Source organism: Anser anser (assembly GCF_964211835.1).
Source record: "Anser anser genome assembly, chromosome: 1".
Lineage (NCBI taxonomy): Eukaryota > Metazoa > Chordata > Aves > Anseriformes > Anatidae > Anser > Anser anser.
The window spans coordinates 76,755,464-76,782,102 of NC_139720.1; the positions used below are offsets into that span (position 1 = coordinate 76,755,464).

A 26,639-nucleotide genomic window follows, 5' to 3' on the forward strand; every position below is an offset into this window, starting at 1 on the left:
GGAATATTAACTCCCATCCCCAAGAGTGTGCCAAACTGCTGTTGGGCCTCTTGGGATGAGCTGTTCTATGCTATTTGTTTAAAATGCAGGTGCCCAGATTCTGGGTGAGGACACAGAGCAAGAGGTTGTGGATTCTGTTTTGCTCTGTCTCTGGACAGTGCTTTTGTTTTGTTTTGTTTTAATTTATTTTATTTTATTTTGTATAGTGGAATAGCTGAAGGCTGTTCTTCATCTGCTTGGTGATCTAGACTCTTGATACTCCTGCAGCTTGTTTGGCTTGTGTCAAATGTCTGTTAACTCCAAAAACAAATGGCTGTATTCTCAAGGCTTTTCAGAAGTTATGCTTGCATGTTGTGATGGAAGGTGCACATGCCAGTAGGAAATCTGACTGCACATGATCAAGTACAGCTGAACTTGGTTACACCATGGCTGTTTCAAAGCTGCATTCTTGTACCAGGAACTGGAGCACTGGACTCTGCTACTACTACTGCTACTTCTTCTCTCATGTTTTCTTATCTAAGGCGTGGCATAATGCCTAACTCCTGAAATGCCTGTTGGCCAAGTGTTAACTGCTGGAAGGGAGTCAACTTTGGTCAGGAATCTAACTGCCTGTATTAGAAGGCTGGTGCTTAATCTCTCCTGGATTTGCTTGCCAAAAAGTTAAGAACCAAGTATTTTTTAGGTGGTTGTTCATCCTTGCTGTGTAATCAATGCAGTGGGATTAATCTCTCCTAATTTAAGCTGTCCAGAACTCTGTCCTCTCACTAGTCATTTGAAGGGTAGATATGGCAAATCATTTCAAGGATACTATTCATAATATAAGAGGAATCATTTTCTGGATGGACTTCCCTCCTAACTGCACAGGATACTTATATGACTGGGTTGGAGTGACAGGGTTCAAGTTAAGTGAGGAGACAAATATTTTGTCTTTTGAGCCCAGTAAGGACAGCTTCTAGAGGTGGTAGTGAAGGATCTTGTCCTCTTAGTTAGCCAGCTATCTTGGATACTTAAAGCTGTGGTGTACAAAAATGCCTTTTTGCTTAAAAGTAGATTAAAATACTTTAAAGATGCCTTTTATCTTGGTCTGGACAAGATCAAAGACATACTGAAATTACGTTAGTATCTGTGAAACAAGTGAAGTGCTGTTTGTCTCTTTAGAAGAAATAATGCAACTGGAAGTTTTTGATTTTATTGGACTGAAGCTTTCTCCCTTTGCTATCAGTAAAGTTACACTCAAGGTATTGAATCCAAGATGAATATTGCCATGCTGCGCATACTGGATTTCTGTAGGGTAAGTAGAAACAAAAAAGGATATTCTTTAAATGTGTCTATTTTAAATCAAGCTACATCTGGAAAACTAGAACAATGTAATCCTATAAATGAAAAGATTCCAAAGTCCTTTTGCCAAACGTATTGCAACTGTTTGTTAATAAATAAAAACTCTCTCTTGAAAAATTTGAAGTATTTCTAGCACCGCTTTTAAAAAAGTGACATTCTGGGTCTAAATATGAAGTTTGCTAAATGAGTTGTTTCGTAATCTGTTTCCAAGTATAGTCATGCAGCATTGTCAGCAACTGTACCTCCAGCTTGTGCTCATGGTTTGTTAGAAGCTGTATCCAGATGTCCGTCAAGTCTACTGTTCCTGTGCTTGTTGCACAGCCAAGAAGTGAGACTTCTTTAATATCTTTATCGATGATCTGGATGAGGGGATCGAGTGCACCCTCAGTAAGTGTGCAGATGACACCAAGTTAGGAGCATGTGTCAATCTACTTGAGGGTAGGAAGGCTCTGCAGGAGGATCTGGATAGGCTGGACCGATGGGCTGAGGCCAACTGTATGAAGTTCAACATGGCCAAGTGCCGGGTCCTGCGCCTGGGGCGCAACAACCCCAAGCAGAGTTACAGGCTGGGAGATGGGTGGTTGGAAAGCTGCCTGGCAGAGAAGGACCTGGGAGTATTGGTTGATAGTTGGCTGAATATGAGCCAGCAGTGTGCTCAGGTGGCCAAGAAGGCCAACAGCATCCTGGCTTGTATGAGAAACAGTGTGGCCAGCAGGGCTAGGGAAGTGATTGTCCCCCTGTACTCAGCTCTGGTGAGGCCGCACCTCCAGTACTGTGTTCAGTTTTGGGCCCCTCACTACAAGAAGGACATTGAGATGCTCGAGTGAGTCCAGAGAAGGGCAACGAAGCTGGTGAGGGGTCTGGAGAACAAGTCTTACGAGGAGCAGCTGAGGGAGCTGGGGTTGTTTAGCCTGGAGAAGAGGAGGCTCAGGGAAGACCTTATCGCTCTCTATAGGTACCTTAAAGGAGGCTGTAGCGAGGTGGGGGTTGGTCTATTCTCCCACATGCCTGGTGACAGGACGAGGGGGAATGGGCTAAAGTTGCACCAGGGGAGATTTAGGTTGGATATTAGGAAAAACTTCTTTACCGAAAGGGTTGTTAGGCATTGGAATGGGCTGCCCAGGGAAGTGGTTGAGTCAGCATCCCTGGAGGTCTTTAAGAGACGTTCAGATGTTGAGCTTAGTGATATGGTTTAGTGGAGGACTTGTTAGTATTAGGTCAGGGGTGGGACTAGGTGATCTTGGAGGTCTCTTCCAACCTAGACGATTCTGTGATTCTCATATTATGTTTGGCTTTTACTGATAAAATATTTAAATGTTCCAGACGGGAGACCAGAGTGCAGGAGAACTAGCTGAGCTCCCTCCAGGACGTTGCTGAGGCATGTGTGTCCTTCCTGAGTTTCTAGTGGCAATTGCAAGCAATGAAAGGCAGATATCTGGGCTGCTCTGCTCAGGCAACGTAGTAGCTTTTGAAAAAATTGATTTGCTCATCAAAGGCTGATGCAGAGACTATTGGAAGAAACATGAAGGAAAAGTAGTAACTTCTACTAGTTTTCTCTGTAGTGTCTGCTTTAAAGGAATCGACTATTAAAGGAACAGCTGTCAAGAGCATTTGCAAATTGATGTTCATAGCATGTTTTAAGATAGCAGAGAACGAGCAAAGCTACAGAATCCCTTCTCCCACAGATTTCTCCTGTAGGTTGAACAGTGCTCAATTTGGGACCTGGTCAGTGCTTGATGCAGAAGGTCAATCCTTTGCTTGCTGTGTACTGATGTACTCCTCACCTCTTCTGTGAGGTCTGTCCCTAGCCTCTGTGTCACAGAACCCAGACCTGCACACGCAGCCTGAGGCAGGAGGGAAGGCTATTCCCCTGTGCTGAAGCTGCCTGTGTATGCTGCTCACACTGAAGTATGTAAACTGTCCTTTCTTTCCAGCTTTGGTTAGCTGAAAATACAATGTACCAGACACAGAACCTTTTTTTCTTGCCAAAGCCTGTGACAGTAAGTCTGTGGCTTAGGTGCAGCTCTCTTAAGCAATGTTTGCACTACTGTGGAGCAAGTCTTTTGCCAGGCTGTGCAATGCCTGTGTAGAATAGATGCAGAAGCAGTTGTATGTAGAAGGAAAATAAGACCTCCCTGTCAAAGATCTCAAACTTTGGCCCTTATAAGTAATTCCACAGTAAAAGTGGTATTAACAAAAATATCTCTTCCAACTGAGGGTTTATAGTAAGAGAATGGCAACCTTCCTGTTACCTCTTCAGAGAAATTGGAGAACCCTGTTGTTGCCGTGTGAGTCTGCAAATCTCTCTTTCCTGGGAAATAAGCAGCAAAGTGAGGAGTCAGGTACTGAGAAATCCATCTTGGCCTTGATCCTGCCCCTGTGGGGATTAATGAGTTCTGGCTTATAACCACAAGGAACAGCTCCCTGGTGTATGTTTATGAATGCTGAAACATGGGTGTTTGCAAACAGCTGTAAGAAGCTCTCCACAGTGTGTGTGGAGAAGAGCTTCAGGGGTGCTGACTCAGATGATAATGTCTGAAGCAAAATAAATGAGACTTGTAGCAAGCTTGATAAACTCTTAAGAAGTTTTCTGTTAGAGGGGCTTTAGTGAAATGATGTTGTGAAGAATTAACTCATAAAAGATGAATGTAGGATTTGTACAGGTACTCTCAAAGGTTAAATTTTAGTCTTTTGGCTGCATCTTAACATGCAAGTCAGCGCATAGTCTAACACTGTGGTTGAAAGTATTTTAAAATGCTTTAAATCGAAAAGTAAAAGGTGACTAAAATATATGTGAGTTTATTTTATTAAATTTACTGACTCAGTTAAATATATTTCACTTTAAGGAAGTATTTAAAGCAGTATTACCCAAACAACCTAGCAATGAGTTAAATCAAAGGGAAGCACACTTTAGGTCAACATATCAGAAGTTAAATTACTTTGAGCTGTGAAGAATATTCTCTTGCAGGTGAAAGACTGTACTAGGTTAGGACACTGTACAGTGCATGGCAAAATAACTTGTGTTGGCAAAGGAGTTGGTGTGTTCTGATGTCAGTGAATGTGATGTCACAGTATGCTACATCACTTGGGACAATCTTCTGCTGAAAACATTGTGTAGACATCACAGAAGATCAGTTACTGCATACATGTTGACTTATGGCAAGAAAACCCTTTAGGTCTTCAGCTGGATTTGTCTCTTCCTCAAAGTGGTGCCTCTGGAAAAACTGATATGGTAAGAACTTTATACAATCCTGGCAAAAGCATAAGACTTTCTAAAGCTGCATACAGTCTGCATAGGTTTAAGTATTTAAATAATCACCAGTGTGTTGTAGCTGAAGACTTTTCTGGAGTTCCTTTCCCTCATTTAGGGAAGAAGCATGAAACGTCAGTACGACTTCTTGTAAGATTTTGTCTTGCTGAAGTCCAGGAAACACATGCAGTCTTTCTCAGGGTATTCTGTTTCTGTGATCAGCCAGAGCAGGACGGACAATTTGAGTCAAGTGGGTTCAACTCCCTTCCCCCTTTTTAAAGGTTTAAATCCAGGTTGGTTTTGGAGTGGAGCTTTGTTTCTCTTGTGACTGAGCTATTTTGCCTTTACTAAAGGCTAATCTAGTATAAGTGCTGCTGTTGAAAACGTGTGTATTTGAGGTATTTAAGGACTTATTTGCATTTAAACTTGTGTTTTGAGGTCTGAAGCTGAATAGCCCCTAAGACCATCATAAACTTTCTTTTGAGATAGTGAAGCTTGGTAGATTTTTTTTTTTCACTGCAGTTTTAATGTTATCTATTAGGCCTGGCGTATGTACATGAAGAGATGAATGTGTCTCCCTGTTCCTGAGTTAGGACTAAATTTAGTGGGAGGGAAAACAGCCACAAACATTTCGTGCACTGACACAGCTTTATCAAACATCAGCTCCTTACATACATATGAACATTCAGTAATGATGTGCATTATCTATGCAAGATTTCCTTCTACTATTCTTCTGTAGCATATGTTTCTGGGTATGTATTTGTATGTTCTTGTATAGCATGTGCCTGCATGCAGGCAGCAGAGTGGCTCTGCAAGTCTCCCCAGCCCCTGAGAGGCTCTGCCCATGGCATATTCAGCCCCCAGGGTAGCACTTCAGGTGAATAGACCTGTTATTACAAGGAGGAGGCTGCAGGAGCAAGGCCTGGTCCTTGGCAGTACTGGGGTTCATGGCAGTAGATAACAAAAGCAGTAACACTCCTTAAGAAGCTCCTTTCTAAGGGAGCTCGAGGCTTTCTCAAGGGAGAGAACTGAATGGCTGAATAAATCCCTTTCTGCTTTGAGGACACACTTGGAGACTTCAGTCAGTCAGGCTGCTCCCAACTGGTTAAGTCAACATGAGGTTGGTTTGTGAGCAGTGAGACTTGGTGTAATGTGTAGACCAGCCAGCTGGCAATGAGACTGCAGTTCTTGCAAATGTTTCTTTGTGACGATAGCTTAGATGCAATTAAGTTAGAGGTGATTTGCAAATGTTGTGTTCAATTTAGTACACTAACAGCTGTCACCAGTTTGCACTCCTTGGCTTGGCAAGGTGAACTTCTTCCCTGCCTTGTCTGACTTCTGTGAATCCTAAACTCTCAAAAAATTAATACTAGTATGTTGTAAATATATCACCTTCTTAATGTTAAAATTAATCTTAAGATTTATCTGTCCTTTGAAACACTTATGAGCTACTGCTTTCTTACTTCTCAGGACTGTGGTATTATATATTCATAATGACAAAGCAGAAACAACTCTGATGCAGATGCTCTCCTTTATCTTAACTGGACTGTATTCTGCTTCTGCCACACCAGATAGAGCATCATTTAAACCTAGTCTTTAAGAACTAGACACATGCAGCAGGGAGGAAACCTGCAACGTAAAATTAAGGAGGCAGGACAAGTGAAATGCATAGCTCGTCCTATGTGTCATGAGATGACAAATACAATCATCTTTAGAAATAAAGAAGATGCATGTCACAGAAATCCAGTGACTGCATTTTGTTGTGGACTTTTTCCAGTAGCGGAATATATTAAAATATTCCAGGAATCTAGCCTAACTTCTTGTTTGTACCACATCTCAGTTGACACTCAAGTGTCTACTCGTTACTAAAATTATATTTTTATAAGTTGTGGTTAGAAAACTGAATTCCTGACTGCAATCACAGTGAGTGGTAGAAATAAGAAATATATACAGTGAAATACTGCAGAGTGCTATGTGGTACTCTGTGGTACCTCACACTATTGTTTGGATCTCAGTGGAAGACAATGCATCCATCTTATCTATATATAGATCCTTCTGTTGAGGAACTAAATATTCTAGGGGCCTGACTTTACTCAGTGAAAATTCAACAGCACAGCCTCTCTGTGGCTTGTAAGCTCTACTGGCAGACAGATACTTGGATAGAAAAATCAGAGCTTCCTTGAATTAACAAGCTCTTGCACGGAGAAATCAGACTGCAAGTCACAGGAATACTTTTTCTTTAACTCCCCTTTCTCCCAGTACAGGCTGTAGATGTAGCCTTGACTTCCTTTATCTGCTACAGCACTGAGCTGAGGTAACTTGTTGCAGGTCAGGACTGAGGAGCCCCTCTGTTACTCTTTCTGCTGACAGGAAAGATGGGAGAACAGCTTAGGGGTGGCTTGGTTACACCCTGTGCTTTGATCAGGATGTACAGTAAAATTCCAGGCTAGCCCCTTACAACGATAAGTAACGTGGGAGGTGAATGCTAAAAACATGAAAGACTTTGATGCAAGAGAGCAAATAGGGAGAAGCCAAGAGTCTTCACATGTCTTTTTAAGCAATCGTAGGAGTAAAGCAAGAAGACGGTAGCTTCTTCCATGATGCTGTCCCCTTCTTTCAACACAATACCACATGCATTTCCCATGTTTCCATTCTCTAAGCAGTGTCTCAGTGACCTGCTTGGTACTGGAGAGCTTAATTCTCAGATGAATGACTGTTCCATGGATGGTCTTTTCTGGCTCTGACATCCACAGCTATTGTTGCAGCTGTGACTTTTTGAGTGGATCAGTGACACTGATTTATATTTCTGCCTGCCAAAGGGATTTGGATTTTAAAATCTTTTCAGAGGCATCTCAGCCACAAATGTTGTGTTGACCATTTGGTTATATGAGACTAGGTCTACAATGACCAACTTGCTGCAGAAGTCAATCACTCTTGGGTAATTGGAGAGCATGAGAGAATATGCAGGCTCACAGTGCTTTCTTTTCACTTTGCATATTGTAAGGCAAACTTTAGGAAAGGTGAAAAGAGTGATGAGAGCTGCTAGGAATTTTTTAATAAAGGTTTTTTTGGCAAAACACAAGTTTCTGTCAAGAAATATTTTTATTCACAGCATATTATTTTGCTGTAGCTGACAGAATTTCTACTTCCAGAATGGGATTACTAAAGGTGGAGAACTTTTAAGTTAAAAAAACTTTCTGATGAACTGGAAGTGTGTACGTGCATGTATGTGTGCGTGAAACTTGCACTTGCCAACCAGCTGTAAGGAATGCAGTGCTTATCTGTCCTTTGTTTCATTGTGTAGAGCCCTTCTTAGTGATACTGGTTCTTCTGTAAAGAAATCTGTAGCTCTGAGCAGGGTGCATGAAGAACTACAGGTTTAAGCTTGTAGGATCCTGGTCAGTGTTACTTCTAATTAGAAGTATGACTTGAAAGGCAAATTGATTTTTGCAGTGTGACTTTGGCACCCAGTGGCACTGCTTACTACTGAGAAAGATGAGATTCGTTGAGAGTAGATGAGGTTAGTTGAAAAGTAATGCTTGAGATCCTGTTGTATTTTTGTATGACTTTTGAATTCAGTAGCTTCCAAATATTTAAAAGTAGCTTTCATTCATGAAGAAGCACCTTCTCTGAAGTGCAGACAAAGTAGGATCTCACTCTTTCAATCAGAGATGACTTTTTGGAAGGAAAGCATTCACCTGGATTCAGAATGAGGCTGGCTACCAAATTACTTTCCCCAGGGCTTGGCTTTAACTCCTGAGTGCTCTAGCCCATCTGGAACATGCTTTTTTTCCTTTTTTTTTTTTTTTTTCCTTACTGTGTCTCAGTCTGAACTAAATTGGCTACTGCAAGACTTGCATGATAATTACAGAACTAAATTCTCTCCAACATGTATATACTTACAGAAGCTATTCTGTCTTTGGGGTGAACTATTGCTCACTTTAAAGGCTATATATTTGCATGCATATATGTATGGGTGTGGAGGAGAAGAACAGGCAGGCAAAAGATGTAATTATTCAACAGAGGCCTTAGTCTTACATTATAAATATGGATCATGACTTAAGGAGCCTGAGGACATAATATATTATCTTCTGCTTGAATATCTAGTTTTAATCATAGACTTGCCTGAAAGTCCTTTCAAAAGATAAGCACTGACATTTAAACTACTTCTGATATATACATTTTTCTATGCACAGATACAGTGGGCTTTCGGGGCAAAAGGGCTGAAGACAGGAGGGTGCTGAACTGAAACAAAGCCAAGTCAGCCAGATGGATGAAAATAAAATTTCCCTATTAGAAAATGTCTGTAGTTATGGATATAGTTATACTCAAGGATATGTTCAGTATAAATATAAAATCTTTCAATTGCAAAGATAACTTCTTGAAGCATGAGCATAGGTGCTGGGGAGTTGGTTGATGCAGATGTGGATGCTGGTTGCAGCCCTGGCACTGGCTTTAGGTGGACTACTTAATCTCTTACAGGCCAAATGGGAGCTGGGCAGGATCTGTTCAGCCTGGCGAGCTTGTCTGAAGAGCAAGCACAGTTGTATTTCTGCAGATGAGAGCCATGTGACAGCTGTGTCCAGCCTGCTGTCCTTCTCTTGGCAGAGAAATGCACAAAAGTTCAGCAGGCATGCACCTTATCCTTTATATGCTTGTTGTATTCGTAGCTCTGTTAGCCACAGCAATGAAATGTGCATGCAAAATGTGTGTAGAAAAGAGGTGTTCAAGGTGGCATCCAGTCCACACTGCTGGAGAGGCAGAACCATGTGACAATCCCACCTATCACACTGAGGAATGGATTACATGGTTAGTCTTTAGGCTGTCCTATAACTAAAAATGAACACTGGGTAAAAATGAATCAACTGTCTTGTGGGTTATCTGTCTTTCTTTTAAATTAATCCTTTGTGATAACTGGCTATGTGAGCCTTGTTGTGGTAAAACTAAGGTATTCTCTTCCCTTGCTAGTTCTGGACTTAATGGCATCTAAGTTTTTAAACAATTTTTTTCTAATGTTAAAGAAGTTTCCATGATACAGTGCCTGTGAAATACTAGATATACTTTTCCCATGATCTCAGGTGATGTCCTGTAGACACTTATTCATACAGTTCACCCAGCTGCTCGAGTCATCTTACTGTTTAAACCTACCTATGGTGTTACATTGAAGCAGAACACATAGTTGAGTGACTGTGGAATCAGGTGAATGCTTATCTTGTTATTCTGAGTACTGGGCTTTTTATTGAGGTACGACTTTGCGTATCTCAGCAGATGGAGTGCAATAAGCCCAAATTCTTTTGCTCTAGAAAGAAAGAGCAGAAGGGTGCACTAGCTGCTGGTACTCAGCTAATGAATAAGCATCTCTTTCTTGTCTCTGGCTGCAGAACGCCATGTGAGAACTAGGCTTGGTAGAGCAGATGAATGCAGATAGTGGTGCGTAAGGGAGCAGATAAATTATGGAGTATGAAACCCAATAAATGAAATGGACTTTTTATGACACTTCAGGAAAAATAGTATTCGTGGAGAAAAATGATGGGTTTTGTTAGCTAATATCACCTGTACCTTTCCCCATGCTGAACGCATCATATGCTATAGCATATCACTGTATCTATACTACCTACAGTACTTCATGCATCTTATTTCAATGGTAAATCTTACATGTTAAGTGTCTGTTTATATTTGGGCTACTCTGCATTTGTTCAGAGCAAACTAAGGGAGTAACTCTTTTCCAAAGTAGCTAACAAAAGCTATGGCATAAATGCTCAGCGATGTTAGTCAGGCAAAAGACTGAAATTATCAAGGAAAAATTAGACATTTCCCTGAGGGAGCCAGGCATGCTATTAAGGGATAAAATTTGATGAGACATGACCTTTTTCCCCAGGAAAGTCTAACCTTTTTCTTTCTTCCTACTACTTATGGAGTCAGAAAACAGACATTTGCTAAAGATTGCTTCAGCACTTTAATACGAGAAAAAGCAATAGAAGGCTGTGTTCAGATAGCACAGAACTAGATTCCCAGAGGTGTTTTACATCCAAGGCATACTGTGCTGGGGCATCTCATTGCTCCTAAACTGCTCACAACCCTGGAGTGATGCAATGAGCATGTTACTAATATTCAGTATTGTGATAAGCAGTATGGGAGTGCAATGTCAGTCCAAGCCTGCTGCCTTCTAGCACTGCCTGCAAGTTGTTCTGCCTGCAGACAAAAACCAGGGTACCAATAGACTGGGGCATTTTTGGCTTTATTTCAGTATTCCCTTTTATGCACGGTACTGACTCCTGTAAGCTAGAGAACTGGAATAACCACTGCAGGAAAATATGCAGGCAGATTTCTCATCCTACAGAAAGAACCTATAGTTCCAGCAGCAGGGAGTTTTGGAAGTTGTCCTGCATATGTTTGGTTTACTTCTGCTATTTCTATCTTTATAGTTTAATATATATAAATAGGGGCCTTTAAAACAGGCAAACTAAAAAGGAACACAAAAGCCAGTGTTATAGGGGTAAGTGATAAAAACTTCATCTACTTGAGGGTAGAGTCATAGAATCACTTAGGATGGAAAAGACCTCTAAGATCAAGTCCAATTATTAACCTAGCACTGTCAACTCTACCTCTAAATCATGTTCCTAAGCACCACATCTGCATGTCTTTTGAATACCTCCAGGGATGATAGTAACACTTAAAACAAAACAAAACAAGAACAAAAAAAGACTCTTCCTGTCCCATAAAGCAGATGCTGAACCCATTATTAAAATTCAGAGTAGTTTTCCCCTTCTGTGGACAAAAGCCCCACTTTCTCAGCACAGTTTCCTTTACAGACTGCAAGTCTGTCATGTGTCTTGACAATTAAGGATGAGTTAGGAGACAGCTCTTATGTTAGCTTTTCTTTCCTGACTTTCCTGAGCATCTTTAGATCAGCAGTTAAAAAGAGACATATTTGGGTAAAATACAGAGCCATCAAGAAAGTGCATCTTTTTTCATGTGGCAGAACCACATCGATACCAATAAATACATGTCTGAGCCTACTATTTTTAAGTGAGAGGTGAAGAGGATAGTGATGGCCAGCTGTTGGAGGAGGAGCGGGATATCTGAGGTAAAATCTCAGTTCTACTGGCCTGTGCCTCACTGTGCCTCAGCAACTGGTTCTGGGAGTTCATGAAATGGGAAGGAAGGGTCTCCCTTTTGTGCCTTTTGGCATATACAGATAAGAAGTGCTTCATAACAGGAAAATGGTGTTAGATGTTGCTTGCAGTTTGGGCAGATGCCAGCTGAACTGCTAATGCAAACGCTCTGGCTTTTTCCTCCAGACATGTTGACACCTGGGTGCGTGTTTCGTATTACAGGTATGCCCCTAATTGAGGGTTAGGAAGCTCCTAGACAGAGGAGGTGGTAACTGTCAATGAGGTGATTGACACCTTGGCTCAAAGGAAGACGAAAGTTATTGCACGGCTGCCAAGGAGAGTACAAAAAACTTAATGGCTGTTTTGGAGGGTTTCTCTTTGAGCCCATAGAGCTCATTAAGTTGGTCTGACTAGACAATATGCACAAAAAGCATGGGTAACAAAGCAGATTGCATGCTGAACATGCTGAGACTTTTCTTGCTGTGGCCAGATGCTAGGCTGAGGAAGTAAGTCAGCATTACACCAAAAGTGGTCATCCCCTGTTGGTTTCTGAAACTGCTATTGTCAGAGATTATCCAAAATAGCAGCACCAGTCTGATAGGAAAATGAGCTTGCTTTTGTGCTGTGATTTGTTATGTTAATGCCACTGATATTTTGTTGCTGCTACAGGACTGCTCTTATTAATAGCCAGGCTACTTTCTGCATAGTTCTGTGTTTGTATAGCACAACGGAGGTGTCTATGATAAGGACTGAGCACAGAGCAGCTCATGGGCTCTGAAGTCATGAGGAAATTTTTTTTTTTTTTTACAGGCTGCTTCTAGTTCTGCTTCTAGATCTCTGTCCCTGTTTCTGTAGTTCTCATACTGAGTCTTGCTAGGAGAGCATAACAGAAAACTGTTTTTAGTGGCTTCAGTTTAACTGCAAAACCCTGACCTTTTGGGAAGGTATGGAAGTGGATCCATGCTGTTGGCTCCTAGTACCATTACCTGGATGTTACCTGGAGAATAGTGAGCCATGAATGGACCCCTGAGCACAACTGCGATGAATGTGATCTCCTCAGCTTCCCTGAAACAAGGGAGTCTGATTAGGCCCCTGCACGTATCAGTGCAACTTTAGTTAAGATGATTCTTTATTCATTGGATGAATGAGTAAAAGGTATGTGGGGATTGACTGTTCCACTTTGGATATGTGCCAGCTCTTTGAGACATGGCTGTTGGTGATCTTTATTATTAGCTTAAGGCAGTGTAGAGGCTCAAATGGAGTAAGTGCTCCTTGAGCCTGGGTAGGGAAGGGTCAGAGTTTAGGATTTGGGCCTGGTTTTGAATTTTGCAGCTGAGCTGGAAAGACGACAGCAGCCAGCTTACTTGGGACTATCTACCAGCATCATGCAGTGGTTTGTGTGCGACTTCAGCTGCCACTTCTCACCTTGTCTAAAATGAGTCTTGTAGAGCGGTGTAAGAAGATAGACATCAAGGTATGCCACAAATGGTGCATGTGGAGCTATCTGCAGCACTAGAATTCTGACTTTCTGCTCATTTTTCTCTTGAAAACAAATCTGCTTTAGAAATTGAATGACTAGGTGACGTTAGCACAACCCTATTATGTACATCATTGGAAAAGAAACCTTTTTTTACTTTTTTTAAAGTTTTTACTCAGAATGAGCTACTTATATGCTTAAATCTCCAAAACTAAAAATGGCTTTCCTTTATTATCCATATTCTGTTTTTATTCATGCCAGGTGCCAAAAAAAAAGTACAAGCTCAATAAGTACTTTTTTTAGGACAGCAAGCATATTTTCTAAATGGACTTCATCCTGAGATTTTATACCAAATCCAAGCACCCTCAGTGTGGACAAAGCAGAGGGTTCAAATTAGATTTAACTTTTGAAATTCAGCTCTTCTGTAAATGAAATAATTCTATTTCTATTGAGCTTTCAGCTTAATTTTGGTGTCAAGTTTGGCTCAAAAGAGAAATCTTCGTTTTGGTCCAGTTGCTGGAGGCTATGGGAAACCCTGTTTCAGGCTATACTGAGTCTTGCTAGGAGAGCATAACAGAAAACTGTTTTTAGTGGCTTCAGTTTAACTGCAAAACCTGTTTCTGTAGTTCTCATACTACAGTTACTGTTTAGTTACTGTTTAGTTACTGTTAGTTACTGTTTCTGTAGTTCTCATACTGAGTCTTGCCTCACTGAACTTTTGCAATGTGGACGGTGGTCTGCTTCCTAGCATGATATGGGCATTTTGCACAGAAATGCACAAGTGTGGAAGCGATGGGTCTCTGTAGATGCTCATGGTCCCGCCTCTCTTGTGATGTGCTGTAGCTTGCAACTTCTGGTCTCTTGTAATTGAGGTCATAGTTCTTCATAAATTTTCTAGGACTTTCCCTTCTGAAGTACTGGAATGGGTATCATGTGGGCTTTCTAGGAAACTAAATATATATGTGGCTAAACAGATTATAAGCACTTTAAAGAAATGGCTGAGATCTGCTGTCCTTTTAGTCCCTCAGCTACGGAGATCCCACAAGCACATTCCAGGTTTCTCATCTAGTCCTCAGGTAGTTTGTGCTGATGCTACGTCACAAGGTTGCTGTTTTCACCTCAGTCTTTCTGGGCCTTGGAATTTATAAAAGCACCTGAGTGAACCCTCCTTTATGTCAAAAGCTATTGTGGGAAAGGTTGCCCAGATCTTGTGCTCCACCATGGTAGTGGGCAGAGCTGGCTGCATGCCTAGGACAGACGATCATACATGTGGGACTATTCTGTTTCTGTTAAGACCTGATGCACAGGCTTTTGAAATCCTTCTGGACTTACATTAATGCAACCCTGTCATAGCAGAATCCTCATGTTGAGGGGGAAAAATACTGGCTGTTGCAATTGAGGATGGGCAGGAGAGGCTGATGGCGAAATATCACTCTCTTGTAGGCTTCCTGTAGCTCCTGTTACTAACAGTCATTGCCAGTTAAACCACTCACTCCACTGTAATGAACCTGAACTACCAGGTAGCTGACCTGGTTCCAAGTCCAATGATATAGGAAATGCTAGTGGAGAAGAGCCTCCCCTGTAGTCATTACAACTTTTCTTAAGTCCTGAGGGGTTGTATGTCTGGTCACTTCTGGGGATTTTATGTATCATTCTTTGGCTCTGAGAGGAACAAAAAATGAAGTGATATTCTGCTTGTGTGTGTGCATGTTTGTGTGTGCATTATAAATATATGTGTATTGTAGTAGTATGGCTTCCTTGAGTATGCGGCTTTTAAGATTGCACTGCATATATGTTCTCCTCCCTGACACACTACTGAAATTCAATGAAATACAAAAGAGCTGAACACTTCAAAGGTAGTTGTGTTACTTTTCCCCTTACGTTGAAGATTTTTCATTCCTATCCTGTGGTTTTCATTTCTTCTCTACTTGGCTTTCAGGTCTGTACTGGATCATGCTGATGAAACTAATGCAAGAATTTGGCTGCTTAAGTGACAGTTGTGCCTATATTTAGAAAATGCTTTAAATGACTTCTGTGCCCCCACTGAATCCCATTTTCCATTACTGATGCTTATTTATGAGTAAATATTAATGAGCATCAAGAATTGACATTCATACCACAGTTAAAATAATTGCTTAGTTAGAGAAGGATAACTTAATGCTTGCTAGTAACATCTGTAACCATGTAATGCAAAATAAGATTTGCTTGTATCTCATTAGTATAAACCTTGGCCAAAGCTCTGATACCTGTTGGGTGTCAGTTTCTCTAAATTGCATTTCAGTAAACTGAAGGTCAAAGAAAGTTTGTGAACCACATACCAAACTCACAAGTGCTTGACTTGGCCACAGTTCTGTATAGCAACCAAGAAAGACATTCCAGCTGCTGCAAACTTTACTAATCTTTTGTTTCTGAATTAGAATATAATAACGAATGAGCTGAGTGGTAGTCATAACTGAGACTTTTGAACTAGATCTAGTGCACACTGCTCTGGAAAATCTTAGTTCAGTATCTCTAACAAGTCTGGGAACTTCTTGTGCTTTGGCTCTTGTATCATTTTTTTAATATATGAAGTTTGCTTAGCTGGACCTTCTTGACAGAACTGAATAGAGCAGATTGGACTAGAGGCATAATATGAAAGCAATGTGGTGTTCTTCTAAATATAGATTTCGTCTTCTCTGCAGCAGGTCCTTTTTTGCTTTGATATCTTACCCTGTTTAGTCGCATGCTGTCATTTATTGTCACATACATGTAAAATGCTGTGGTGTAGTTGCATTGTGAGAAAACTGATTTGCTACTTGCTCAAAATAATAATAAAGGTCTCATATAGTATCAAACATTTAGCTTTCAAGTAATGAGAACGAATATCCTTTCTCTTTCACTGGGGGTGTGATGATGCTATCTATCCAAATCATCATCTTGATGAGGACCATTTGGTGTTTGCAACTCCCTTTTCATTATGCTACTTTTGGCTGGGTATCTTTGGGCAACTCTAAGCTCAGACATACTTGGGCTTTCCTTTTACATTTGGGGTCGGGTGGTGCATGAAGAGGGTGCAATGTAAATTCTAGAAGGATTATAGAATTTCATGCTAAAATCATAAGTTTACCACAGACTAATAAATTCAATCATGACTTCATTGGTACTATACTGATTGAAAAAAGCCTAGAAAAACAAAGCTATATTAGCTATACAGATACAAGTGTCTGTGCAGAGGCTGGATATATTATAATCTTCGGGATTGTTTTCAGTTCTCTTAATCTAGACATCCCATTGATCACATCCTCTTTGGTCTTTAAGGAGACATGGTAAAAATACCAGAATTCATTTTGGTCATTCATTTGGTGGCAGCTTTGCTTGAACCAGCACTCAACCACTGCCGTAGGACATAGTCGTGTTCCGGCCTCTTGCAATTACCTTTGATTACCAGGACTAATTTGCAGAAATTCAAATGGGTACAATATTCTTCTACATAGCCCATTCTTAGTGGACCTTCAAAGAACTCCTTCATCAAGTCTATCTGAGGAGAGCTGCTTGGTTTGAGCTTGCCTGAGGAAATACCAAAAATATCAGAATAGTGGCTTGTCCCTATTCTTCTACCTCATTCCTCATGTGGCTCCTATGCATCTATGCCTGCCTTTGCTTATTGCATTCTCAGTGATCCTTTAGTTTGCTTTGTAATGGGAATGTCATGTCTTGGCAACTCTTTCTCCCAGCTCTAAACAAGCAGAACAATGTGCGCTATTCTGGTATAGTATCCACTTTCAGTTTTGTAACTCCTTGATTTCCAGCTTAAAAATAGTTTCCCCCCTCACTGTCTTGAGCTAAAATAAATGCAACTTAAGTCATTCTGAAAGGGCATTGTCTTTTTTGATGAATTATTTTAATCGGTTGCTTTGAAAACTGCACTTTTTGAGCACAAAAAAACTAAGGAAGAAGAGAATCCTCTTATGGATAATGTGCCTTTATGAGATTATCTGATACTTAAGCAGTAGAATTAAAATCAGGGAGCAATGCAAAATGGTTCTTTATTTAAAAACAAAACAAAAACTTTTCAAGTAAAGAATGTAAAGAAAATACAGCAGGAAGAGCCTGGGTCCTGACTGGGAAAAATCAGCCCACATCTGTTGAAAGCAAGGCACTGTCTTCCATGCAGGGGAAAAACAGGATCTGTAATACATAGTCAATATCCCCATTTAGTGTTTCTGAGCTTCTACCAAAGATGTGACTGTAAAACACATGGGATTTGCTGGACCAGCTAACTCCAAAAGCTAAACAGAGTGAATGGCCTTGGTCTTCAAATAGCCTCAATGGTCAGAAGCTCCTTTGAGTTTACAATGCTTTCATTGCTTGCATATTTACAAGATGTGAATTAAACTAAAATCCTTCCCAAGCATGTGTTGTTGCTTGGCAGTCTGCTGGGTAATGCTCTTTGCATGTGTTTTTATTTTGTGGGACAGCTTTTTCCCCACAGGTTTATACACTGACTTTTTTTTTGGACAGATTAAATTGTGAGACAGCTGATCTGATTACAGATGAATGCTTTTAGTTAATCTGAAGGAGAGAAGTTGTACTTCCAGTTATAGAATTACATATGGTTTGGTTGGGGGTGGGAAAGAATGAAGTTTTATGTAACCCTGGCAGGCTAATATTTAACAATGCTTATTTACTGCAGAGTGCCTGGAGGCACGGCTGTTTCTGCATATGTGACTTGTGTTTGTTGTTCCCTTTGGAGAGGGGAGAAAGAAAAGCCACGAAGGTATATTCTAGAGCAGCATGCCTCAAACAGATGACTATGGTTTAAGATGGAGAGCAGCAAGATTAAGATGCTGATATTTGTCAGGAAGTAAAGAGTCTAATTTAGCCCAAAAAAGTGGGACAGCTCTTGTATTCTAGGATTACATCAGTTCCCCCCCCCCCCCCCCCCCCGTGAAAGTACTTACAGTACTTACAGATTTCTTTTATATTCCTTTTCATTAGGAGGCAGCCAGACCATTCAAAAATTAAGTTTCTTCTTCCTTCCACACATCTAAGTTTAGTATTTTCTCAAGTTTTTCCCAATACATATTTTTTTGGTAATGGAGGAAAGTAATTTTGTAAGGTAGGGAGTGAGAGAACAAAAACAGTTGCTTTTTGTTTTGAGTTGTTAATATTTCAAAGCTTTACATGAAATCTTATGAAAAACTTTTCATGCAGTCCTTTGCTTTGGTTTTAAATATTATCTATTAATAAAAACTCCACTTTGAAAGTTTGTAACAGAAATCTTGTGGTGGCTTTTGTAAAGCAACTCACAGTTTGCAGCCTCTGGGAAATAGATGCCAAGTGGGGAATTTCTTTGCTTGTTTTTTGAGCTCCAGGTCTCTTCTATTTGTCACACGATGAAGAAAATAAAAAAATAAGGACCAATTTCAGTATAGGTTAATCTCTCATATGTTACTCTTGGATGAGCATGGTGTTCTTTAAAAGAAAGTATGTCATACTTATAGTGCATTTTTATTTTCCTGGTTCTTTCTGGCTACCCAGGGCTCTCTTCCTCCTTGTTGGAATTTGGAGCAATTAAGCTAAGATTATTTGTGATGATGTATCAGTGCACAGACATCAATGTCCTCTTCTGCTTGGGACATCTAACTCCCACCTCGCAGGAGACTGGCAGGTGGGCTTCTGTCCTAGACGTAAAATCTCAGGCTCCTGCAGCTCAGGTAAGGAAGGCTTTTTAGCATGAAAGATGCTTGTTCTTGGAAAGTGTCTGTTCTCTCCAACAGCCACAAAATGCAGTGTAGTCCTGGGTGCAGATTATCTGACAGCTGCGAAACACCAGAAGTGTTGGCGTGTTCCCCATGGCTTGTTCCCAGAATGTAGCTGGGGCTCTCCCAGTGCCCATCACAGCAGCAGATCCACCGGTGCTGGTCACAGACCACAGAAGAGCATTACCCAGTGTGGGTGCAAAGCTGAGCTCCAGAGGGCAGGAGGTCAGTCACAGAGGCCAGTTATGACTGCCTTTTGGAGCTGCAAAATTCCCTTTTTTTTTTAAGGTATATCCCAAGAAAGGAGCTTTGCAGAATGAGGAGACAGTGTTAAGATTGACTGGTTTAAGGAGAAAATTTTTAATTCCTGACCTTTTATACTGGCATAGTGAAATCAGATTTTTACAGCAGTCACTTTAGATATAAATTATGCATTGTTATTAAACAGTAATCAAATGATTCAAATGCAATTTAATTTTTAATTAAATAATTTAAAAGTGTGCTTTAAATATACTGCTTTAATAAAATGCTACTTTCTGCTGCTCTTTTGTCAAGAACTTTATTAACAATGTTGAATATTTTATAGTGCCAGGGGCATCATGTCTCCTCAGATATTGCCAATCTGATAAGGAAGTCTTAAATGTAATTTCTTCACATGGTGGACAGAAAAGTATCTGACAATTTGTTAAATGGGAACATATAGCTTTGAAAAAGCAAATTAATAAAATAACATTAGCATTAGAAAATATAGCTGCATTGTATCAAATATCAGCCAAGGAATTATCTGATGTATTACATAGACTATTTGCATTTAATTCAAATACTTAATCTTCTTTCCTTACTGGTAGTTTTGGTACTGAACTGTGAACTGTACTCTGGTGCGTGAGTGAGCATAGCATCACTGGAGTCCAGTGCAACTGATACTCTTCCAGTTTGTTCTCTAGTAGTAGTGGGTTTTAGTTTACCTGATGAACCGATGGAGACGTGTGGCTCATGAATGTCACCCTAGGCTAAATCCTATATTGTGCTCCGTACCCTATACATGCAGGAAGATTGGCCTTATATTTGTAGTAGAGAGATATGTGAGGTCTGGACCAGCTGTGACCAGTTTGTGAAACCCTCTGGAGGAGTGGTGGTGCTGGCCGGCACTGCCTGCTGGTGGAAGGGGTGCACTTCCTTAAGTTTGGAGGAATTAGTGCAGGTGGGTTTTCATCAGCTTTCTGGGGCAAATGCCCCCCTTGGGGAAGGGGCAGCAGCAAGGTGAGAGATTCCCATTTGGTGTGTGCGTTGTTTTGGGGCTGGACAGCCACTGCAGGCAGCGGCACGCTGGGGCCAGTGTTGTGCAGCATGGCCAAGCAAGGGCCCTGTGCTCAGCATGGGTTATTCTTGTGGGCTCCTCTTGACCTTCTAGTCCACTACAGCCACCAGGTAACGAAACAGCACTTCAGCTGTACCAGGCGAGCAGCCTGAATATGAAGCTGGGAATAGGGAGAAAATTCTGCTTATGTTGCAGCAAAAGCTTTGCTGCTGCAATACTTCTGAGGTACCCTTGGGAAGGTGGGAAGATCTCTGATTTCTGGGTGTATTCCCCAGTGCTTTTCTTTCAGAGGACAAGAGTTTTGAAAAATGCAAAGAGATTGCATGGTCCATGATCATCTAGTCCTAAAATTCAAGTCCATGATTGATATCTTATGTGGAGATTGCTATGGAAGGGTTAAATATTTGCAATGGGGTGTTGCATTGTTACTCCATAAATACTACCATTATGTCCTATTTTAAGTGTTAGGAAACAAGGCAATCTCGGATGCTGTGTTTTCCAATTTCCTGGTGCTTGCTGTTTCCAGCAACTTGAGTCATCTTGTCATCTGCTTCTGGTTATTTGGACCTTCTTTTTGTAAGATATAGCTAAATGAATAGCTCTTGTTGCTGCCAGTAGATCTGGGAGACTTCTGTATATGTCTTCAAAACTTTAGAAGACATGAAAATTTCCCTTACTGTACTATCATGGTATGTTCTGAATCATACGGGGCACAAAGAGGGGTTGTAAATGGTCACTCTAATGAAAAATCTTGACTGGCTTTCACTTGGTAGTTTATTTTGTCTCTACCAGTTCAGTAGTTTAATGGCAAATATTTTTTGTATTCCAGAGTTAATAATCCTAGGGCATTTCTAACATGTGTCCTCAGTGTTGAGCAAGTTATACTTTCTAGTAAGTCTAGGCTATGGATTTCAGAATTACTAAAAGTATTTCTTCACTTGGGTCATATTCAGCAATAAAGCTTTCTAGGCTGAGAGGGGAGAATTGTTTAAAAAGCCAAAATGTTTTATTTAGAAGGTTTTGGAACATTCTGTTCACATACAGACTGTCTTTGTACAAATTTGGGCAAAATTATTTGGAGAATGCAAGTTATATGCAACTTTGGGTTTTGGACTGAAAATATCTTCAATCTATGATAGGCTTCCTGTTCAATTCTGCCATTGAGCCACTCTTTCCTTGTATCCTTTCCTTTGCATATCTCTACTCTAAATTAACTTCTCCCTTGTGCAAGGTGGCCATAAAGCTGACTGGGATTATTTCTTGATGCTCATTGTAACTCAGTAGGACAGACCCACTTATATGCTTCTATTTGTTTTATGCCATTTAGATGATGCAGACCAGCCAGTGCATTGCAGTTGCTCTGGTCCATGCAACTGGCTTGAATAGCAAGTTAGACGTCAGTGAGGAGCTGCATCTAGGCTGCTTGTCTTACCCCCACAAAAACCAACAAAATGATAAACTACAGAGATCTCAAAAGAACAACACTCCAAGGATACGTAGAGAGCCAAATCCTCAATGGTAATGTTTACCTAGACAGAGAAGCAGTGTTCTCCTTGCCACTTGCCAAAAGGCAGTGTTTCAGGGGATGTGATAGATGAAACCTTGGAGATTTGATTTTGCTTTCCACGTGACAGGCATCTGTTGCCTGGGGAATGTGTTTTTACATTCTTCCTCCTTGGGTGGTTGTACATTTTGCTACGGGTTGTTTAAGAAATTCAGAGACAAAATTGTAGTGATAATCACTTATGCTCCGAATAACAGTGTAATGTGTATTTTGTTAGTAAAGCTAGAGCAGTAGCAACCATGGCAAAACTCAGTATTATTCCTGAGTTAGCTAAAGCTTAATTAAAGTGTCTGAGTTTATTTAAGCTGTCTCTTCACCTACCTTCGCCTACCTTAGAGCTTTCCTCCCTGGAGGCATCACTGCAGAAGGCTCCTGACTAAAAGAAGCACTGGCATTGACTTCAGCGTTGCTCAGCACAGGCCTGGCCTTACGGTTCCAGTGATACTGCTGTTGTGGCCAGTTTCTGGGAAATGTTTGTATAGATGATAATGTTGGCAAAGAAAGTCCTCGTTTTTCATGGGTTGATGCAGTCACGAGGAGAAGTTAGTTTTTCTTCTCTGTGCTTGCAAGTCTTGCTTAGAAGTGCCCAGAGGAGATGAGGGCTCATGGCAGATGTAGTGTATGTACTGATAACTCCTCATACATAAGTCCTCGTACAGTGAGTTCTCCTATGGACTCCTATTTAAAGCCTTTATCTCTAAGACAATCCATTCCTTGAGCTACAAAAATTGAGATGCTGGTGGAGTTCATGGGACTGCACCAGAAGCACATCTTGTAGCAGTCTGTCAGCAGTTCTTTCTTTAAGGCATTACTTTATTAAATAACACCTAGCTTAAATAGCAGCAACATTGCCATTGCCAGACTGTTTTGTAGTTGCTCTTATACAGTGTATCTCTGTGTTTATGAAGTAGATTGTTCCCAAAGAGTGTCTGGCCTCTTTAGGTAGCCCAGTGATCCATGTTACCACATTATCTGAGCCCTGCACAGGTCTGAATGCCTATCACCACGGTGTCCCTCTGGAGCAGGAAGTACACTTGCTCTTACTTTATAGATGAGGCTGAGACCTGGCTGTGCTGCAGAATGAAGATGTGATTTGCTGCGGTGTTAATTGCACCATGCTAGTGAGGGTAAGAATAGCTGGTGCTGGCAAGCAGTGCGCAGGTCCTCTGTGGACCCTGGGAGGATGGTGTGTGTTGGTGGCCGTGCCAGCTGTGTACTGCAGTCCGTGCCAGCTGCTGTCACTACTACAGTTACGCTGGGGAGTTGGAGTACGCAGGAAATGACTTAGGCTGTCATTCTGCTGTTCAGATACAGCCGAGGTGACGTGCCCAAGGTCATGAAGAGAGCAAGTGCTAGAGAAGTGAATTGGGTTGGGGAATTGGGAATAATACTGCTATGCCTGATCTGCTCAGAAAAGCACCACTTTCTCTCTGATGTGGGAATTATTAAATGTTTTGCTAGCATCAGAAGCTGAACTTGTAGGAAACCCTTGCGGAGGGAGTAAGTTACTGAAGCCTGGTGTCACAGCTGTGGTGTGGTCAAGTACAAACTTGTATCGACGGCTGTGTTTCATACTTGCTAATGCTTGTGTCAAAACAGTGCTGTATCAGAAAATTTGTAAGCGGTTACACTGAATGGAGAGTTTAATCCCATGTGCAGTTCATGTACAGCCAAATGGTCAGGGGTCACTGCTCAGGAACACTGTAGCTCACCTGGGAGGAATGCTCGCTTGTTGCTCTGTGGTGGGGTACGCGTGCGGATGGCTGCCGGACGAGGCCCTTGCCTCCTTGGAGGGAGGGAAGTGATGACAGCAGAAACTGATGTGCAACAATTTCCAGAACAGTGGTGAGGTAATTCACAGTGAATGAGCCTTTTAAAATTAAGCACAGGCAGTGTAAAAGGTGCTTTACAAAATGCCATCCTGTTTCTAAGTGTGCAGGCATTAGACCCCCCAAGAAATACAGATGATTATAGCCATTGGGCTAATTTTCAAGGCTTTCTCTGTGGTAGTTGGAGTAAGTGATTATCCTGTCTCCTTTACTGCAGAGCACTTCTATCTAGAATGCAGGACGTGATTTTTCCTGTTCATGGAGCACAAAGCAGACACCTCACTTGGAGTAAAGTGTTTAGTCTGGTGAAAACTGCTCTTTGTGTGCATGCATGTGATTTATTTATAATAGATAATTCCTGCTATCCAGATGATGTCTCCCAGCTTCCTTTCAGCCAGAGCCAGGGCAGTCTTTGTCAGTTTTGTAAGGCCTAGTAAGTGTGACACATAAGCAGCAGCCTTTAATTTTCATCCCTGTTGGAAAATAAGATGAGTTATTCCACTTACCCCATGAAATAATAGGGCTGTGTTTGGAAAGGCTGCTGCCCAGCTGGGAGGACAAAGGGCTGCACACCCTGCAAAGGTGGCAGCTTTAGAGAAATAATGGTGATTGAGCAGAGCCATTTACAAAAGGCACATGGCTGGGCAGGTCCCAGAAAGGAGGGAGCTGCACTTTCAGATTAGCTTTCCCCCCTTTTGTGCTGTTCTGGCCTTGTCCTCATCTTCACAGGCATAATGGGCAAGAGTTTCAGGAGGTCCTCCAGAAAACAGGCACTTATTTCCCTGGCTACAAGAGGTAGCTGTGCAGGGGTGTAGGCCTGCATTGGTGTTTCCTGAATGGGTTTGGTTTATAGCTTATCTGCTATATTTCAAGAATATGCTTAATGAAAGTGTGGATTTCTACAGATAGAGTAGAACAACAATCCTTACTTTAAAAGCCTTCTGAGGATTAAGACTAAAACTGAGATGCTAAATTAAAATTGTAGTACCATTTTCGCATTCCCTCAGGGATGATATAAATATAGTAGCTTAAAAAAAAAAAAAAAAGCCTGCTAAATTTATCTTAAATTTGAGTTGAAGACTATTCCCTTGGCATATTAGAACATGTGATGTCTTTTGCATCTCAGTTAAAGTGAATGGAAATGGTAGCATTTTACTCCCTAGTTTTTTCATTCTGTCCATAGTAATACAAGTGATAGACCAAATGCAAGAAGTGGCTTGGACTGGGTCAAATGACTGGCTCAAAAATGATTCATAATGGTATAAAATGACTCATAACTGTATACAGCCTTAGATATATACCTGTATTCAATAACAAGGAAGCAAAACAATGAACTTTTTTTAAAGTGCTTACCCAGTATAGCTTGCAAAGGACTGTAAAGAGAAAGACCTGCATTACTCTACTAACGGGAAGACTGAGCCGAGAAGAGGTTAAAGAGAAGGATTTGGACTAATGCTCATAGTGGCACCTTCAGCTGGCAACCATGGTTTCCTTGTTTTTAAACTGAGTTTATTATCATTGCCCAGAAAAAGTATACAGAAAGTCATTGTACTGTAGCAAATATGACATTACCTTCCCTTCAAGTTTCAATAGGCTATTTGTGTATGTGTAGAATTAGTTAGAAAGAAGGAAGATTGTTGGACTTTGTTTAAAGAAAAGTCTGGTGTGCAGAGCACAACTTATGTCTCTGTATAATTATGACAAGGCGAAGCAAATGTTCTCCGAATGGCTCTGAAGCATGTCCCTTTCTCTGCTCTCCTGAGCTGCATCAAGCTGTTGTTTAGACTTTACTAGAGTGGAGAATGTGTGAATGTGTTACAGCTACACTTAATAAAAAGTCTAAAAGTCTATCCCATGTGAAATCTTAAACTCTGCTGTGGTTACCTCAGTTGAGGGGGCTCGCTTTCTTTATCCTCCCCTTTCTCCCCGCCCCCCCCCCCCCTTTCAAAGTCAGGAGGGAAGGTTTTGTGCAAGAAGGGAGGAGAAGAAAAGGAGAATATTTAACTATAATATGCCTCTGGCGAATCATGTACTATTTAAAACATCAGTGCACCCAAACAGCCAAGCCAGGCCATGCAATCTGAAAGCAGATGTGGCTCTGCAGCTTCCATCAGACCCCAGAACCCCATGCATCTCTCTGCCTCCCCTCCCACATCTCTGGAGGCTAGACAGTCTGGTCTCCGTCTCCTCTGCACAGCCATACTCCCTGATGTGCATATGAAACACCTGCATTTCCATGCAGCATGCTGGTGCTAGACTCCATGGTGCTGCACTTTAAACATGTCTTTGCTGTAGCTTGTTTTCTGCTTTCTCCTGCTGTTGTTACTTGCTACCTGCAGCTGTCTTGACTCCTTTTCCCCCTCCATTCTTTTCCACTTCTTTCAAGCAAAAGCTGTTTCTGTGTTCCTCCTGTTTCCTTAAACTCCTTCTTTATGCATTATTTCACAAGTCATGAGAAAAAGACCTACATTGATATATCTGATATATCAATATATATATATATATCTGCACTGTTTTCCCCTTTGGAGGAGTAAGGTAAAGGACAGTTCTTACTCTGTTCCCCTAAAGCTGATATTGAGAGGTCTCGTCCTTTCTTCCCATGAGCCCTTGCAGTAAATTTTAATTAATACTGGGAGATTGTAATGAATACTGAGAGATTGGTGTGACTTTGGTTTTCCAGCCCTGTCCTGGGGTTTTCCCCAGCACTGCCAGCCTGGTGCATCCTCACTTGGCAGCTTGGTGGGACGCAGCACCTTCCTGCAGAGTCATGTGCTGCCCAGCCCAAGGAGGCAAAGCCATATCCTCCATGCAGTCCTGAGACTGATCTCTTTCTGTGCAGATAGAAAAGCAGTGACAGTAATGGACTTTTCCCCAGAGACATTTGTTTTTATTTGAAATTATAATTAGAAGCACGAATATATTTACTGTCTGATAAAATCAAAAGGTTTTTCCATACATTTTCTCTCCTTTGTCAGTCTCTGCATTGTTGAAACTGTGAAATTCATGC

At 41.2% G+C, this 26,639-nt stretch overlaps 1 protein-coding gene across 3 annotated transcripts in view; it reads left to right on the forward strand.

Moving 5' to 3' along the window:
• LMNTD1 (lamin tail domain containing 1) overlaps positions 1 to 26,639 on the forward strand; it is a 213,981-nt gene that overhangs the window by 47,530 nt on the left and 139,812 nt on the right. The gene's annotated exons all lie outside the window — the stretch shown is intronic.